At 52.3% G+C, this 16,883-nt stretch overlaps 1 long non-coding RNA gene across 1 annotated transcript; it reads right to left on the reverse strand.

Moving 5' to 3' along the window:
- Positions 1–4,215: 4,215 nt before the first annotated feature.
- On the reverse strand, positions 4,216–16,612 carry LOC141581558 (uncharacterized). The gene is made up of 4 exons (XR_012514255.1): positions 16,456–16,612; positions 14,750–14,868; positions 11,416–11,454; positions 4,216–4,346 (listed from the first exon to the last, which is right to left on the reverse strand). It is a non-coding gene; the product is annotated as an uncharacterized LOC141581558 (long non-coding RNA).
- Between the last annotated feature and the right edge of the window lie 271 nt (positions 16,613–16,883).

Here is a 16,883-nt window from a genome sequence, read left to right on the forward strand (position 1 = left end):
CCTCCCACCCTAGGTCCCCTCTTTCTTGACTGATGCACAGAGCGACCGGGCGCCGTCGCTGGGCGCTGTGCAGCTGCTGGATCCTCGAGGCTGACTGGTAGGTTCCTGCTTACTTGCAGCAGCAGGACCGACTGTCTGCGTGCCGAGCCGCGGAGGCTTCCGGCCCTGGGATCCTCACTGCGGTGGAGCCGGCGGGCAGCGTCGGGTTTGTCACTGCGGCTGCAGCGTGGCCGCGTGCAGGTGGCATCTGCAGCTGAGCCCACGGCAGAGGCTGGCCCCAGACGGCCCGAGAGTCGCCCAGTACACCACCTAGGGAACATCTTCCTCGGCCCCGCCTAGAGCGCGGGGTCGGGGTGCTGGGCTGTGCAGCCTCGGGGATGCGGCTGAGCGCAGGTTCCCGCCCTCCTGCAGCTGCGGAGCTGACCGCCTGAATTAGGCGCCCAGTTGCATCTGGCCCTGGGGGCGGTGCTCCCGGTGGCTCAGGCAGGCTCCGGGTTGCCACCGCTCCGGCCCTACGCCATTTGCAGGTTGAGCCCCCAGCACAGGCTGGCAGGGCTGGTTCCAGACTGGTTGCTGAGTGCACCGCTATCCCCTCCTCTTTGACTCGCGTCCAGGGCGCGGGTCGCAGGTGCTGGGTACCCTGCAGCCACCGGGATGGGGCTGAGCGCCAGTTTCCGCCCTCCTGCTGCGGGGCCTGATTTAGGCGCCACAACGGGGTCTGGCCCTTGGGTCCACCTTGCTGGTGGAGGCGGGCAGGATCAGGGGTTGCCACTGCTGCTGCCACGCCATCTATAGGTGACAGGCGCAGCAGAATGAAAGACAGAGGCCACAGGGCTGGTCTCAGACAACCTGAGGATAGTCCAGTGCACCTTTTCCCACCCTAAGGTCCCTGCTTCCTTGGCACAAGCACAGAGCATAGGGTCGCGGGCTCTGGTTTCACTGCAGCCATCAGGATGCGGCTGAGCGCCGGTTTCCTCCCCCTTGCAGCTGCGGGGCCGACCACCTAAATTAGGCGCCATGCGGACATCTGGCCCTGGGTTTCCTGCTGCTGGTGGGGGAGGACGGGACCAGGAGTTGTCACTGATACTCGCGCCATTTCCAGGTGGCAACTGTGGCTCAGCCCACTGTTGATGTTGGCGGGGCTGCTCCCCGAGGGCGTGAGGGTCGCCGAGTGTACCACCCTCCCACCCTAGGGTCTACTTTTCCTTGGCCCTGGCCCAGAGCACAGGTTTGCGGGCACTGGGCACTGGGCACTGGGCACTGTGCAGCCTCAGGGGTGTGACTGAGCGCCTCCTGCCCTCCTGCACCTGCGGGCTGACTGTGGCAATGTCAGTTCTTGGGTTCCATGCTACTGGGGCCAGTGTCCAGGGTTGCCACTGCTGCTGCCCCATGCCATGTGCAGGCCGCTGGGCAGCTGATCCCAGAGCAGAGGCTGTAAGGGCTTGTCCCAGACAGCCTGAAGGTTGCCTAGTGCACCAGCCAAAGGGCCCATACTTTCTTGGCCCATGCCAGGAGCGAGGGTTGCAGGCGCTGCACCACCTGCATGACAAGACACGTGGGGGGAGCACTCCCTTACCTGCTCCACACAAAGCCCAGGTTGTCAGGAGTCGGCTTTTGATCAGCATGCCCCAGTCTCATGCTTAGTCAGCCCAGAGCACAGGGGCCCATTCAGTCCTGGCTCTATATCTTGTGCCAGGCAGGCACAGAGCCCCGGAGCCTCCGCAACTTCGTCTGTGGCTGGGCTAAACTGGGCTGCCCGCCTCATCTTGACCGTCTGCCCAAATGCGCACAACATCCAGCATAGCTTCCCAGACAGCTCCAGGGTGTTTCCTCCCTGGCCCCTTCTTCCGCTCCCGGTCCCAACAGCAAACCACCCCCACCCCAGGCAGTGCATCTGCAGCCCGTGGGGCACTTACTTCTCCAGGGGTGGAGAGCCCCCAGCCAGTGCCCAAGGCTGTTATCCATGTCACATTGCCAGGACCTTCTCCAGGTGTCACAAACTTCTTCGTAGTTGACACTACAGGTGCAGCCCCCAAGTTACCATACAGTCATGCCAGATGTCTATCTCAGATCATTCTGGGAATCCTGGGAGATGACTGACGGCTGGGAGGCTCCCTTCATGTTTACTGACAAGTGGTAGTTTAGTTTCAGTGGGACGGAACCCAAGCACCTCTCAATCATTAACTCCCCCTCGTTTAAACACAGAGACACAAACGCAGGCAACCATGTGCCCACCTCACACAAGAATGAGAACTGTTCCTGGCTGGTTTCTGCAAGCCCAAGAGCTGCGTCTGGAAAGGGGCCATCGCCACCCCCACCAGGTTCTCTGGCCCCTCAGCTGGTGCACAGCAGGCTCTGCAGAAAGAAGCTTGCAGAGCACATGGCACTTGGCTCCCTTGCTGCCATCCCGGCCTCCACAGCTGTCCTGGAACTCTAAGGGGCTGGTGACCAGCAGGCTGTGTTTCCTTAGTTGGGACCGTGCGCTGGGCCCTGTGATGGGGCCTCATGCCCTGGGCCCTTCTGGTCTGGGAGCTCAGAGTGCTGACTGAGGTGGGGGGTAGAGGCTGAGAGGGCATAAATGGGCTTGGGAAGATTTCTGGACATGTCTGGAAAGGTGGCAGCTGTTTCCTAGACCAGGATGCAAGGGAAGCCACATTAGCCAAGTACTTGCCTTCTGCCAGGAGTGCGATGACAGCAGCTCCAGGGCACCCCGGCTCCTGTCCCCAGGGAGGACCCGTATTCCCTGGAAATCCCTAACCCTTTGGTTTGTTGTGGCTCCATGAGAGGGGACTCCAAGTCTGTTAGCTCCCCTCCTGCAGGCAGCCTCTGTTCTCCTAACCAAAAGAATGCCCCCCCACCCCCCAATCTGATGGCCCTGCAGAAGCCTTAGAAGGGCTTAGCTGCAGACTTGAGGGTGGCCCAGGTTTTGGAGGCTTATAGTAGGTGTGACCCAGCTTGGCCTCCCTTCTGTAAGGTTAGGCGGGGCTAGGTGGACAATTGTGGGAATCTAAATGGTAGACACCATTCTGAAAATGACAGTGCTTTCGATTTGCCCCCAGGGACCCTCTGCTCAGACCTGCAGCCCTGGATTCCTGGGTGGAGCTCAGTCATCGTGTCCTTCTGTCTGCTGCTCTGCAAAGGGACAGGGAAAGAGGATGCTGGGAAAGGGAGAGCAGGTGCACTGGCCCTGGAGCAGTGACAGTGTGGCCGGCAAGGCCAGCAAACAGGAGAATGACCTGCAGCTGGTCTTTGTGTAGGCCAAGGTCAAGGATTTCCATTGCAGCTTGAGGAGCTGAGGGTAAGTCTCGGCAATCTTGCCCCTAGACATGTTTAAAATTGGGTCTGAGATGAGCCTGTCACTCGTGGCTTAGGTAGGGAAGTTTTATGAATTTGAAGGCAAAGCCTGGTCTGGTTCTAGAACTGGGGGTGGTGCCTCGCAGCACGTTTTCAAGAAGATACAATCAGGCCTGGTATGTGATGGTGTGTGTGTGTGTGTGTGTGTGTGTGTGTGTGTGTGTGTGTGTACACTGACATCCTGGAGCATATGCAGATTTGCTTTTGTGTCAGATAAACCTTACAGATTACAAAGGACTTTGACCTCCTTTCTCAACAAGAGGGGCAACTTTGACTAGCCTTAAAAAAATAAAAAATGGCCAGGCGTAGTGGCTCATGGCCATTAGCATTTTTTTGAGGCCAAGGTGGGCAGATCATGAGGTCAGGCAATTGAGACCATCCTCGCTAACATGGTGAAACCCTGTCTCTAATAAAAATACAAAAATTAGCTGGATGTGGTGTTGCATGCCTGTAATCCCAGCTAGTTGGGAGGCTGAGGCAGTAGAATTGCTTGAACCTGGGAGGCAGAGATTGCAGTGAGCCAAGACTGTGCCACTGTACTCTGGCCTGGCAACAGAGCAAGACAGTCTCAAAAATATAAAAATAAAAATAAGCAAAAAGTAAACAAATGAGGCAGCTGAGGCCCCATTCAGTGACTTGCTCAGGGTCACACGAAGAATGAATGGCAGCTTGGGTGTGATCCTCTGTGCCAGGCTGTTTCTTCTCCCAGGCACAGCTGGGCCTTGTGCAGCGGAAATTTCTCTTTTTTTGAGGTGTCCTGAGTACCTGCAGTCACACAGATATCACTCAGGTATGGTGAGGCGAAAATGTGTTTTCAGGCTGTATCGGTCAAAACAAAATACCATTGACTGGGTGCCTTAAAGTCATACATTTATTTCTCACAGTACGGGAGGTTTGGGAATCTAAGATGAAGGTGGCAGCTGGATTGGTTCCTGGCGAGGGCTCTCATCCCGGTTTGCAGAGTGCTGCCTTCTCTCTGTGTCCTTACATGGCTGGAAGAGAGAAAGAAGGGAAGAGAGAGAGATAGTGCACCCTTTCCTCACTAAACCCATCATGAGGGCCCCACCCCAATGACCTCGTGTAACCCTAACTTCCTAGGAGAGTGCATAGTTCATACCACATTCGCTGGAGTGGCACTGTCCAGTTAGGTGGTAGGCGGTTTCAGCTTTTGTCACTTAAAGAGAATCTGAAAACAAATCCTGATGACCATTTATGCATTTACGGGATGCACTGAAAAGTGAACAGAGGGACTCCATGTTTGGGTCCCCTTCCACCAACAGTCCCTTTGTGGAAGCTGCTTTTCTCTCTCCTGGATTTCCCCTCTGGAGTCCCCTTCCACACTTCCGTAGAAGCCTGTCTTCCCCTCTTAAACTCTGTCTCTCTATTCCCTAACACTCAGTGCGGAAGCTGCTTTCCTCTCCTGGATTCCACCTTTCTGGATTCTCTGTCAGTGTGAGAGTTAGCCTTTCTGTCTCTCTCCTCCTGCTTCTTTCTCTCTTTAAATGAATCACTTTCTACAAACACTTTTGAGTTCGGCATTTACTGCGCACTGCGCCATGATCCCCTCTCTCATATTTTTTTTTTTAAAGAAAAGAAAAGAAAATTGAACAGAAGGGATAAGCAGGAAATATCAGAGACCTGGATGATAGGAAACTGTCCATCAAGGAACGGAGGGGCTAGGCTTTCTCACTGTAAAACTCCCTCATAAATGCATAGGTGGGATACACTTTTCAACCTTTTTTTTTTTTTCAGTGAAATCCTCTATGTCTTCCCAACTATTCTGTCTTTCCACTAAATAAGACAATATCCATCATCTTTTCAGATGAGCATCACCAGCTTTTCAAAACATTATTGCCAATTAAACTCTGTGTGCCTAGGTTTCCCCTTTGGTAAAAATAGGTAGTAGTACATCACTCCAAAGCGTGTTGTGGAGATACCTGAGGTGACATGTACTAAAGTAACTAATGACAGTGCTGGCCGCACAGAAGGGGCTGGTTAGTGTCATACTCCCTTGTCTTCCCTCAATATTAAAAACATCTGGCTTAGGTTTACATAAAGACAAAGTATCAAGAACAGGTGACTTACAGTTGCTAGTGCTAACAACATTTCTGAACTAAGATTTGCACTTGTATAAAAACCATAAAACATATCAATAAAAATGAAAACCTTTGAATTCGGACAACATAAATACTAGTCTGGGCTTGATCTCAAGCTAGTGTTTTTATGTTGGAAAAAACTGTCACTTGGCCTTACTGAAATTGGGGATGATAATAAATTCACTGATCTGTTATTAAGAGTTAAATGAGATTCTTGAGGAGTTAGAATAGTTCTAGTCTTGGAAATTCAGTGCGTTATTCACATGTACAGCACATCTCAACTCAAACTGGCCACACGTCAGGTGCTCAGTGTCTGCGTGTAGCTGGTGTTCCCCTACTGGACAGCACAGGTCTAAGGATTTCACTCCTGGCTCAAGTGTAAACTACTAGGCTTAGTTTTGAGTGGTTTTCACAAACTGGCCTCTTTTTGTCATTCTTTCTTCTCATACTTCCCCCAAGGATGAGTGCACCCTCAGCACTCAACACCGCTTGCCATTCCCCTACCCACTTCTGTTTAAGCTTTTTACGATTTCGTTTTGTTTTACCTGGAATGCTCTCTGCACCTTCTCCCTCGGCCTGGTAGAGAGGAACGCATTCTGCTAAGAGGCTTCTCCTGGCTCTCCTCTCCCTAGGAGGGATTTGTCCCTCTTTAGCATTGCACTCTTGGCTGGATTAGAATGAATTGGAGTTCAGTTGTTTTTGAGATGACCTCCCTCCCTGGCTACTATAGTATCTTGCTCTTCTTTCTTGTGATCATGACCTGTACTCAGCGAGCACAGAGCTCCAAGGAGGATGTAATGCACCATCCTCACGAGTGGGAGGGCCAGCTGATGGGCCACTCGCCTTCTTCCTGGTGGCCAGGTGGCCCAGCAGGTTGCCCTTCTCCCAGTGGATTTGACCCTGGCACAGGTACTCGTAAGAGGGAAGAAACACGTCACCCCTCCAGGAATCACACTGCACAGGTGACAGAGGATGTGACCTGCCTCACCCATCTAAGGAAGGAAGATGAGGAGCCCCTATGGAGCCACCTCTCAGCCACCCCACAAACAGCACTCAAAGCTAAGGAGAGAGGCCCACGGCATGACTACAGCCAGAGAGGAGGACATGCCCAGTGGCTCCCCTGAGCGGGCACCACAGGGTGGAAAGTGCCACCTCCCACCGAACACACCCCACCACTGCTGCTGACTGCCTCTGACACATGTCACAGCAAACCCCAGAGGGGTCTCCTGTTGCCCTGGCACTGAGTCCTCCCTTCTTTACTCCCAGGGCCCTGATAGGCACCACAATGACAACCAGGCACTGCATGTGCCAGGCACACCACAAGAGATGTGCTCCAAGTCCCCCATCCCTGCCACCAGCAGGGGCGTGTATAACCAACTGGCAAGACAGTAAAGGGACCAAGCTGCTTTCTCCTGCACGGAGTCCTCAGGGCATGCCTGGGGGCTTTAGGAAACCATACAGAGTAGCCTAAGGGGTGAGGGGTGGGGAAGCACAGCCCTTCCTCAATAAGCATCTGGATCCATGCTGCTCATTCTGTGTGGCTCTGTAGTAGGTGTTGCGGTGCAATTTTCCCAACACCTGAAAACACTCGGCTGAGCCAGAGTGTGCCCTCACCCCCTGCCCCAGGAGAGCCCTCTCCTGCCCGAGCCCAGTCTGTGGCATGGCAGGATGGCCAGGACTGACCATGTGAGGCAGGGGCTCTTGTCTGGAGTGTGCATTCTAGCGACTGGTTGAAGATCTCACTGCAGATGACCAGGGGCAGGATGTTGTCTGGAGGGATCACATGAGTTGGTGCAACCAGGAATGGGCTAAAAACTGGACGTGCAGACATTCTGCAAGGCTCAGTGCAGGGAGGGCATTTCCCCACCCCATCTTCCAGAGCAGGAGCCGAGATTGACAGAGCTCACCCACCTGCCATTGCCACAGTCAAACCGGGCAGCAGGTGGAGGGGCCCAGAGCAGGAGATCCTGGTGAGCATGCAGAGGGTGAGGCTCTACCCCATGGATCCCTCAGCCCCTGCCCTTGGTCACAATGGGAGGTTTTGAGCAGATAACAGGGGCCAGAACTTGAACGCCATTCATCCCACCCTGGGCACGACTCCTCACCACAGGAAAACTTCACCAGGCTCTCAGCTTCTGCCCCAGCACAGGCCAGCAGCTGGTGCTAGAAGGCAGTCACCTGCAGACCATGACCTCAGAGTCAGGGCCTTGTGACCTCCCAGAGGCCCAGCAGAAAGGAAACAATGAGTCTGGGCTGACAGGCAGCAAGTACACAGGAACCAAAAGAAGGAGTAAGAGAAAAGGGAGATGGCACATTTGCAGAAAGCAAGCTGGTGAGTGATGCCCAGTGCTGCAGTCTCGCTGAAAGCACCTGCAGGAATAGCAGAAGAAATCTGGCAAATTTGGCACATTCTCAACCCTGGCCATGCAGCAAAATTACCAGTGGGAATTTTCAGAAATACCCAGGGCCGTGTCGAAGCCCAAACTACTGGATACAAATCTCCAGGCCTTCACCTGTTACCCTGGCAAACATCCAAATTCTCTGGCAGAAACAGGCATGCCTAGATACTGCTGGTGAGATAACAGAAGGTATGATTCTTACAGGGGGGCATCTGATGGTAGTTAACGAGTTAAACATATGAATGCTTTTTCACCCAGGAATCCCATATTTAGCAGTCTACTGAAAAGATACAGCCCACAAATACCTAACAGCACATGCCCCAGGCCTCTTGCTGTGATCTTGTGACTGCTCAGGAAAAAGGCACTGGTTGAATGAGCTCCACTACATCTGCCCCAGGGAGGACCATAGAGCCCACTAGAGGACAGATGGCCATGGCAGCTGACCACCATGCCTTTCCCTTAAATAAAACAGGAAATGACAAAATGAAGACACACATATGTTGCATGCATATATATATGCTTATTTGGGAGAAGAAAGAGAAATACTAGAAGGATAGACCAGTAGCTAGTGAAACTGATTCACAATGGGAGCTGGGAACAGGCTGGAGAAGTATGGAAGTGAGACTTTCCTGAATAGATCTTTTTGTAAAGGGTTGACTTCTACGCCACGCAAATATTTGCATATTTTAAATACACGCACCATTTGCACTGTGATTTTCTGACAATGTCTATTATGAGATGGGACTCCCGACTCCCATTTGATTCTGCACTGTGCTCTATACTTTCTTGCCAATACAAGGTGGTGAAAATGATGAGGTTCTAACTAACAAGCCCAAGTCCTGAGAGGCAGGCTTTTCTCACTGCTTTAGACCTCTGTCTCTGCTGTGTGATAGGCCTGAGATGCCTTCTGGAGGGAGAGAATCCCATGTGGGAAAGCCCAGGTGTCCCAGCTGAGGCCATTCTAGATCAGCCTGAACCCAGCAAAACCCCAAACATATGAGAGAGCCAAGCCAGGGTCAATGAACCGGCCTGCCTGACCCACAGCTGCTCAGACACCATGAGAGATCCCATGAGTGTCCAGAAGAACCTGCCAGTTTTCCCCATGGACTTGTTAGCAGTGATAAGCCCTTATTACTTGAATCAGTGAGTTTTGAAGTGGTTTGTACTCAGCAATGGCTACTGTGCAATCATCATCTGTATACTCTTGAGTTTACAGGGTTACTGTCAGCAACATGAACACTGACACCTTCTGAGCAGTTACTATGTGCCAAGAGCATGACTCTACTACATTACCTTGAACAACTTTTAAGTAGAAATTATTTTACCCATTTTATACTTGAGGAAACCAAGAATCAAAGAGGAAAAGCCATGGCCGCAATGCCAGCCAGCACAGCCCAAATTCCAGACTAGCTCTGTCTGAGGTCCCTGTCACCCCGAGGCTCATTCTGGGGCACTGGACTCAAGGACATCACATGCATGACATTCACATTCTCATCGAAAATATCCACACAGGGCCTTAGGGTATTGAAATGGAAGATGTCAGTGTGCAACAGTGGCACCTCCATTTGTCACCAGCACTTAGCCAAGCCCTTACCTTAGTAGAGCAGCCAAGGGCAGTGGGCAATGGCAGCGATGCCCCCTGCACCCCCAAGCATGCTCCACAACCCCATTCATCTGCAGTTACTCACCCCCAGGGTTTCAGGGACCTGTAGAAGACCATGTCCATGGGCACAATGGTGTCTGACATACATAGGGACCATGAAGAAGGGGAGGGGAGAGACTTTGGGTGCCAGGGGAGGCTCCCAGCCCAGATTTTGTTTTCACCCTTCAAGCTCTGCATAGCAGAAATGGGGCCAAGGAAAGAGGAAGGAGGAGAGAGGTGGGAGGAGAAGGGGACCCAACCAGGCTGCGGCAGCACACTAGAGCAAGAACTCCCTGTAACATGGCACAGTGCACCCCAGCACCCTGCGCATGCTCCTACATAGCCCAGCATCTGCAACACATAAGCACAGCTCGCGGCAAAGTACAAAACACCTTAACTGAGGACACCCTGTCTGCCCGGCACTCTGACATCTGACATGAACCTGGAACAGGGGACGTGACCTTCACATGTCCTGACATGGCCGGAAAATACATAACGCATCCTATAACAGCATATGCTCCAACGTAGACCTGAGAAAGTCTGACGTGACCTCAGCATGTCCCACAGATAGGCCTCAGATAAAATTTCAACATGGTCCCTTTAACATCCCAGATATGACTAAAGTGTGACCCACACTGTTCCTCAGGCATGACATGAAAACATCCTAAGACCAGCCTCAGACAAGATGAAAATAATGTCTCAGACGTTACACAAGGTGACACTGGGCCCCAGACATTGCACAAGAGCCTAACATGGCACCTACATGACTAGCAGGAGAAAACAATGATCTGAAATAGCATCCTAGATAAGCACCAGACAGACCCCAAAGAGCCCAGTAAATAAGCAGTGAGCTTTTCAAGGCATCTGAGTTTTCAGCAATTTTTTTAGTAAAATCTACATAATGGAAATACTCCAGGAAAATGCAAATATCCCAGATGAGATCCCTGAGACAGGCCACAGTGAGGTCCCAGGGAGGACTGGGGCCTGAGGATTCTGTACGTTTCCAGCCTTGGGCTCCACGGTTTCACGAAGAGGTTAGGTCTACCTAGGACCGGGCCTCCCCTCCTATGACTCAAAGAGTGGGTGAGTACTCGGGTCGGGAACTCTGATCTAGACTTATTTTTTCTTTTAGGTCACCAAGAGGCACCCTTAACCCCTGAGCTAGGGGTGGTCCAGGCCCTGGCATGAGAGTGATGCTTGCAGGGACAGATAGAAAAGCTGGTGACCAGGCCTGCTGTCCTCCAGGTAAGGGCAGTGTGCTACCCACTATCTGAGAGGCAGGTGGTGTCAGGCCACAGCACTGGGTGCCTGCAGCCCTGGCTGTGCAGACAGGAGTCGTGGAGACCCTGCCCTCTCCACGTGACCTGCTTGTGCTCCTACATTTCTTCCAGCCATTAAGCACTTTGCGCCAGTTTTCTGTGCATCTCACCTGACATTTTTACTCTGAAATAAAACATGATAATGTCAGCTGAGCTGCCAGGATTCCTGGAGTGGCTCTTGGATGCTGGGTCCTGGGCTCCAGAGTCCTGACAGGACTGAAACAGAAGGAGCCAGGGAAGGCCAGACCCTGGGGCTGAGACCCTCTGACACAGTGGAAATTGGTGGCCTGGCCTCATGACTCCAAGCAAGACACGCTGTTCTCAGGTCACAGATCCCATGAGCTTTGGTCAGGTACCAGCCTCCAGTAGTGTCCTGGCATTAGTGGGTACTGACCCCTGAGACACAACTGCAGTTCTGGGTTTTGGATTTGGTAAAACCACCTAATGGACAGAGTCCTGGGTCAGGTTTAGCAGAAATCATGGCACAGCCCAGGAATGGTGTGTCACTTCCACTTTCACCAAACATGCACACAGGCTGCCCCCTGACCTCCACCCTGTCCTCCATCCCTAGACCAGCCTCCCACACAGCAGGGACAGTCCCTTACCTTCATCACCAGGCCACTGACAAGGGCAGATCCATGTCACTATAAAGAAACCAAGGCAGAGCTGAGGACGTGTGACAGGCTGGGAGCCAGTCCCCTCCCTAAATGGGTCACGGGGAACACCACCCCTGTCCCCATCCACCCCAAGTCTAAGCCCAGGAGACCACCTAGGGAAGGGAGAATGGGGCCTCTTTGCTGACACTGAAAAAGCAAGACCTGGGAGAAGAGGGAGCGCAGGGCTGGCAGGGATGCTCCAGGCCCATGGAGAGCTCACGCTGCACACCGGGGCTGTGTCTCCTGGGCTGGAGGCTGTGCTCTCTGCAGAATCTGAGAAAGTCCAGTCCTGAGATGGGACGGTGCTGCCCAGGGTGGGTGGCTGAGGCCTGACAGCAGTCCCCCAGGGAGTATATAACCATGCTGGAGTCCAGGGAGCCTGGCCTGAGACCTGCCCAGTGCACTGAGGGTGCACCTAGAGCCCATTTCATCTGATGCTCCCAGAGTCCTCACAGTGCCCAGCCTCCCAGCATGCACCTGCCTCTCCCTGTACCCCAGCTGCCCACCCTGCCTGTTCCCTGGCTTCCTCTGTCCTGTGCAGCCCACAGACTCTGGCCATCTCTCCGGCCACTCTGGCCCCTCCTTTACCTTTGTCCTGTCAGAATCTGCGCAAGATCTCCCAAGTCCATCCAAACACCTGCCTTATGCACTTTTAACTGGCTGCTGGGCCCCACTAGGCCAGCCCATCTGTCCACAGGGCCCTCGATAGCCCACATTGCCCCTGCTCTCCCAGCAGTGCTGGGCAGCCCCCACTGACCGGGTCCCTCCTGGCCAGACTCCACACATCAGGTCCTCCCTGACCACGCCCTCACTGATTACACCCCCCTCCCCAAGCCCCACCAACCAGGTCCGCACTGCCACGCTCTCAATAACCAGGCCTCCACCAACCAGACCCCACTGACTATGTGCCCACTGCCAGGCCCACAATGACCAGGACCCTACTTATCAGGCCCACTGACCAGAACCCCACTCAGCAGGCACCACTGACCAGGTCCTAACTGACCAGGTTCTTATGAACCAGGCATCACTGACCAGGTCCTAACTGACCACGGTCTTATGAACCAGGCCCCACTGACCAGGTCCTAACTGACCATGGTCTTATGAACCAGGCCCCACTGACCAGGTCCTAACTGACCATGGTCTTATGAACCAGGCCCCACTGACCAGGTCCTAACTGATCACAGTCTTATGAACCAGGCCCCACTGACCAGGTTCCACCAATCAGGTCCCCATTGCCAGGCCCCATAGACGAGACCACACTAACCAGGCCTTTAGGTAACAGGCTGCCACTGACCAGGCCTGAGGTGACCAAGTGCTGCCTGACCTGGACCCTGCTGAGTAGGCCCCACTGATCAGGCACCCACTGCTCAGATCCCCACTGACTAGGTCACCACTAATTAGCGCAACAAAAGCCACCACTGACCTAGTCCCCTCTGACCGGGCCCCCATTGATTAGGTTCTGCTGACCAGGCTGCCCCGACCAGGTCTCCACTGACAAGGGCCTCACTGATGAGGACACGCCCACCAGGTCCTGCTGACTAGGTCACATGTGACCCGGCCTCCACTGAACAGCACCCCTTGACCTGGAAACCAGTGACCAGCCCACGCTGACAAGGCCACCAGTAAGCCCCACATGACCAGGTCTCCACTGACCAAGCCCCTGCAACCCAGGTTTGTACTGACCAGACACCAAATAACCAGCTGCCACTAAGTCTCCCCTCACCAACACCCCACTACTAGGTTCCCCTGATGAGGCCCTCTCTAGGCAGACCCCTCCTGACCAGGCCCCCACTAAATAGGCCTCACTGACAGAGTCCCCACTGACCAGGTCCAGTGAGCAGACCCATACCGATCAGGCCCCTCTGACCAGGCCCCCCTGGCAAGGCCAAAGTGGTCAGGTGCTTACTCGCCAGGTTTCAAGCGACTAAACCCGTGACTGAGCCTCCATTGACAAGGTCCCCGCTCATCAGGACCTCCCTCGCCAGGCCCCCAGTGACCAGTGACCAGGCTCCCAGCGACCAGGCTCCCACTGACCAGACCTCGCTGATCAGGCCGCCACTGTCTAGGCCCCACTGAAGAGGACTGCACTGACAACACCCCTGCTGAGCAGGTCCCCTCTGAGCAGGCCCTGATGCCCAGTCCCACTACCAGGCCTCCGCTCACCAGGTCCTCACTGACTGCCTCACATAAAAAGGTCCCCATTGACCAAGCCCCACTCACCAGGTCCCCCTAACCATGCCGCCATAGAATGGATCCCACTGACCGATATTCCCCTGACCACAGTCCCACTGACCAGGCCCCGCCTGACAAGGCAAACACTGGGTCCCACGGACCAGGCCCCTAAGTAGCGGTGCTCAAAGCTCCTTTCCAATGCCCCCCTCAGCCCACAGACCCTTCCCTCATGTCTGCACCCCCAGGGCCAGGCCCTGGGGGTCTTCTCTGAGACAGGGGCCCTCCTCCAGGACACAGCCTCAGGCTCCAGGTACCCAGCTTCAAGCTCACCCCTGTGGCCCTCTGGCCCCTGGCCAAACTGATGAGAACCCCCTTCCCATGCATCCACTCTGACTTCAGCAGACTCTCAGCCAGCACAGGCTCAGGACATGGGGCTGCCGGATGCTGGGTGGAGGCACAGATCAGGAGGAAGAGGAGGGAAGAAAGAAGGGAGGAAGAGAGGGAGAGAGAAAGGGATGCAGCAAGGGAGGGAGAAAGGTAATGGAGGAAGGAAATGAAGGGATTGAGCAAGGGGAGGGAAAAAGGAGGGAGAGAGAGGAAGGAAAGGCCTTGGAGCCTGGGCATCCAGGGATGGAGGACAGAGGTGACCGCAGACTCCGCCAGGGTCGCTTCGCACAAGCTGTCATGAACATCCCAAATGCCACCAGAACACGAGTCATTTGCTCCCCTTCCCTCTGCAGGCTCAGGTTGGCCCTCAGCCCTGCTATGGCCTTGGGAGGGGGAGGCTGGGAGAGGCTAGTCAGGGGCTGGGCTGCACAGCCTTCTCCTTTTGTCTGCCCTAGGGTGTCTGGGGTTTCCTGCAGAGTTCTGAGCAAGTAAAAAATAGGCATGTCATAAAGATGGAGAATTACTTGTGTTTAACCAACAAGGAAGAGGACTGAGGCCAAGGAGGAGGGCCTTGTTTTCAAGAGAAAGGCCATCTTAGGGAGGAAGGAATCTAGACTGGCGGCTCTGGTTCCCAACGTGGAGCCTCCTTTCAGAGAGTGGTGCCATCTTTCTTGACTTTTTCTGACCATGAAATGCAACTGCCAAAGACGGCAGAGGTAGGTACCTGGCCTCCTGGGCCCTCCCTTGCCCAGTTTTCTTCAGTCCTAGGAGCTGAATCAGTTTTGCTGTTGCTATTTGGTCTTGTTTTTAGAGCATAATATATCCAGTTACAGTTCCACATATCTGCAGTGAAGACAAAGCCACATGATGTCAAATCTCTTAGTAACCTAAGGTAAAAATTTTGATTAAATGTCAAAATTATGATAGCCTGATCTTAAAAATTCCACATATGTTAAGTTACTTTTTAGAGAGACAGTGTGCTGTTGAACAATTATTTCAGTGACTTCTTTTTATGACTATATTCAGACTGATTTCTTTCTTTTTGAAACAGTCTCACTCTGTTGCCCAGGCTGGAATGTGGAGTGTGGTGGCACAATCTCTGCTCCCTGCAATCTCTGCCTCCCAGGTTCAAGAGATTCTGCTGCCTGAGCCTCCCAAGTAGCTGAGCTTATAGGTGTATACCACTACACCTGGCTAATTTTTGTATTTTTAATAGATGCAGGATTTCACCGTCTTAACTAGGCTGTTCTGGAACTCCTGACCTCAAGTAATGCACCCTCGTCAGCTTTCCAAAGTGCTGGCATGAGCCCTGGCCCCCAACCTCAAAGTGATCCTTCTGTTCATCATTGTTACGCATCAATGTTTCAAACTGACTTTTTACCATTTTTAGTACCCAGGGATTTCTGAGGCAGCATAAGTTGGACTTCATTAAAACAGTAGATACTATACCCTTCCAGGGACAGTTCTTAAATGTCTAAATGCAATAATCTTATTATTTAACACAGCAACTATGAAAACATAGAGATTTCAGCAATGCAAGCCAGAATCCCTGTACTTTTTAAATTAAGTTGCTTTTGATTCTTTGTGGTATTTATCAGCGATTTTTATTTCCATTATAATAATTTAAGAATTAAAACATTTTTTAAGATTAATTGACCTTGGTGTGTTATCAGTATTTAAAAAAAAAACTATACATTGATTTTTTCCTTCAGTATTTAAAATAGAAAAAATCATTTCTGGTTACTCTTTGGATTAACCAACACCAGTTTCCATGAACCCTGAGATTTACAGACCTCCCCTGAAAGATTTTAATTAAATGAGTGAATCACACAGTGGAGTCTTAATCAGTTATGAGTATAGATCTATTTAAAAAATAACTGATTATTAAAAGAAAATCTCCAAGCTAACAAAAATCAAAAACTAAATTCTCCTAAAAACTGAAACCAAGTGTGTGTCATCACCGCTTCCACACTTCAATCCCCGGACTGAAGAGGCCCCTCCTTCTCCTGCTGTAAGACACTTTGTTGAAATCAGCAAGCTGAGTTTCAGGACACTTGCATGGTGACACGATGTTAATGCTGCCTCTAAGGAAATACTATTTTCTTCTTGGTAGACTTCACATAAAAGATGCACACTGAGTTTCCCACCTCCTCATGTGCCAGCATTTTATCAGATGATGATACTAGCTGTGTGACTCTATGGCAGCTCATGCTCAACCCCACACTCCCACTGCCAATATACAATCACCATTCTGTTTTATATGCACTTCCCTTTCAGCCTTTCAAGAAGAAAAAAGGGGTGTGAAGAGAAATAAAAAAGCAAGATTCTAAAGGCACAAAGTTTCACTGCTGCTCTACTACCTAAACAGAGAACAAGTTTAATTTAGCTAATCCCACCTGTATGAATCTGGTCTTGCATTGCCGTAAATACCTGTGAGTGGGTAACTTAGAAAAGAGGTGCAAGTGGCTCTTGGAGATGTAGGCTGCACAGGAAGCACAGCAGCTTCTGCTTCTGGGGAGGCCTCGGGAAACTTCCAAACGTGGCAGAAGGCAAACGGGGACTGAGATGTCTCATAAGGTGGAGTCGGAGCAAGATAGAGGCAAAGCGGATAAATTACTATAAAGGATTCACCACCACGATTCAACCACCCCCACCGGGCCCCACCTCCAACTTTAAGGATTACAATTTGACATGCGTTTTGGTTGGAACACAGAGCCAAACCGCATTATTCTGTCCTTGACCCTCCAAGTCTCATGTCCTTTGCACATTGCAAAATATAACCATGCCTCCCCAATACGCCCCAAAGTCTTAACTTATTTCAGCATTAATGCAAAGGTCCGAGTCCAAAGTCTCATCTG

The sequence above is a fragment of the Saimiri boliviensis genome, chromosome 16 (assembly GCF_048565385.1).
Source record: "Saimiri boliviensis isolate mSaiBol1 chromosome 16, mSaiBol1.pri, whole genome shotgun sequence".
NCBI lineage: Eukaryota > Metazoa > Chordata > Mammalia > Primates > Cebidae > Saimiri > Saimiri boliviensis.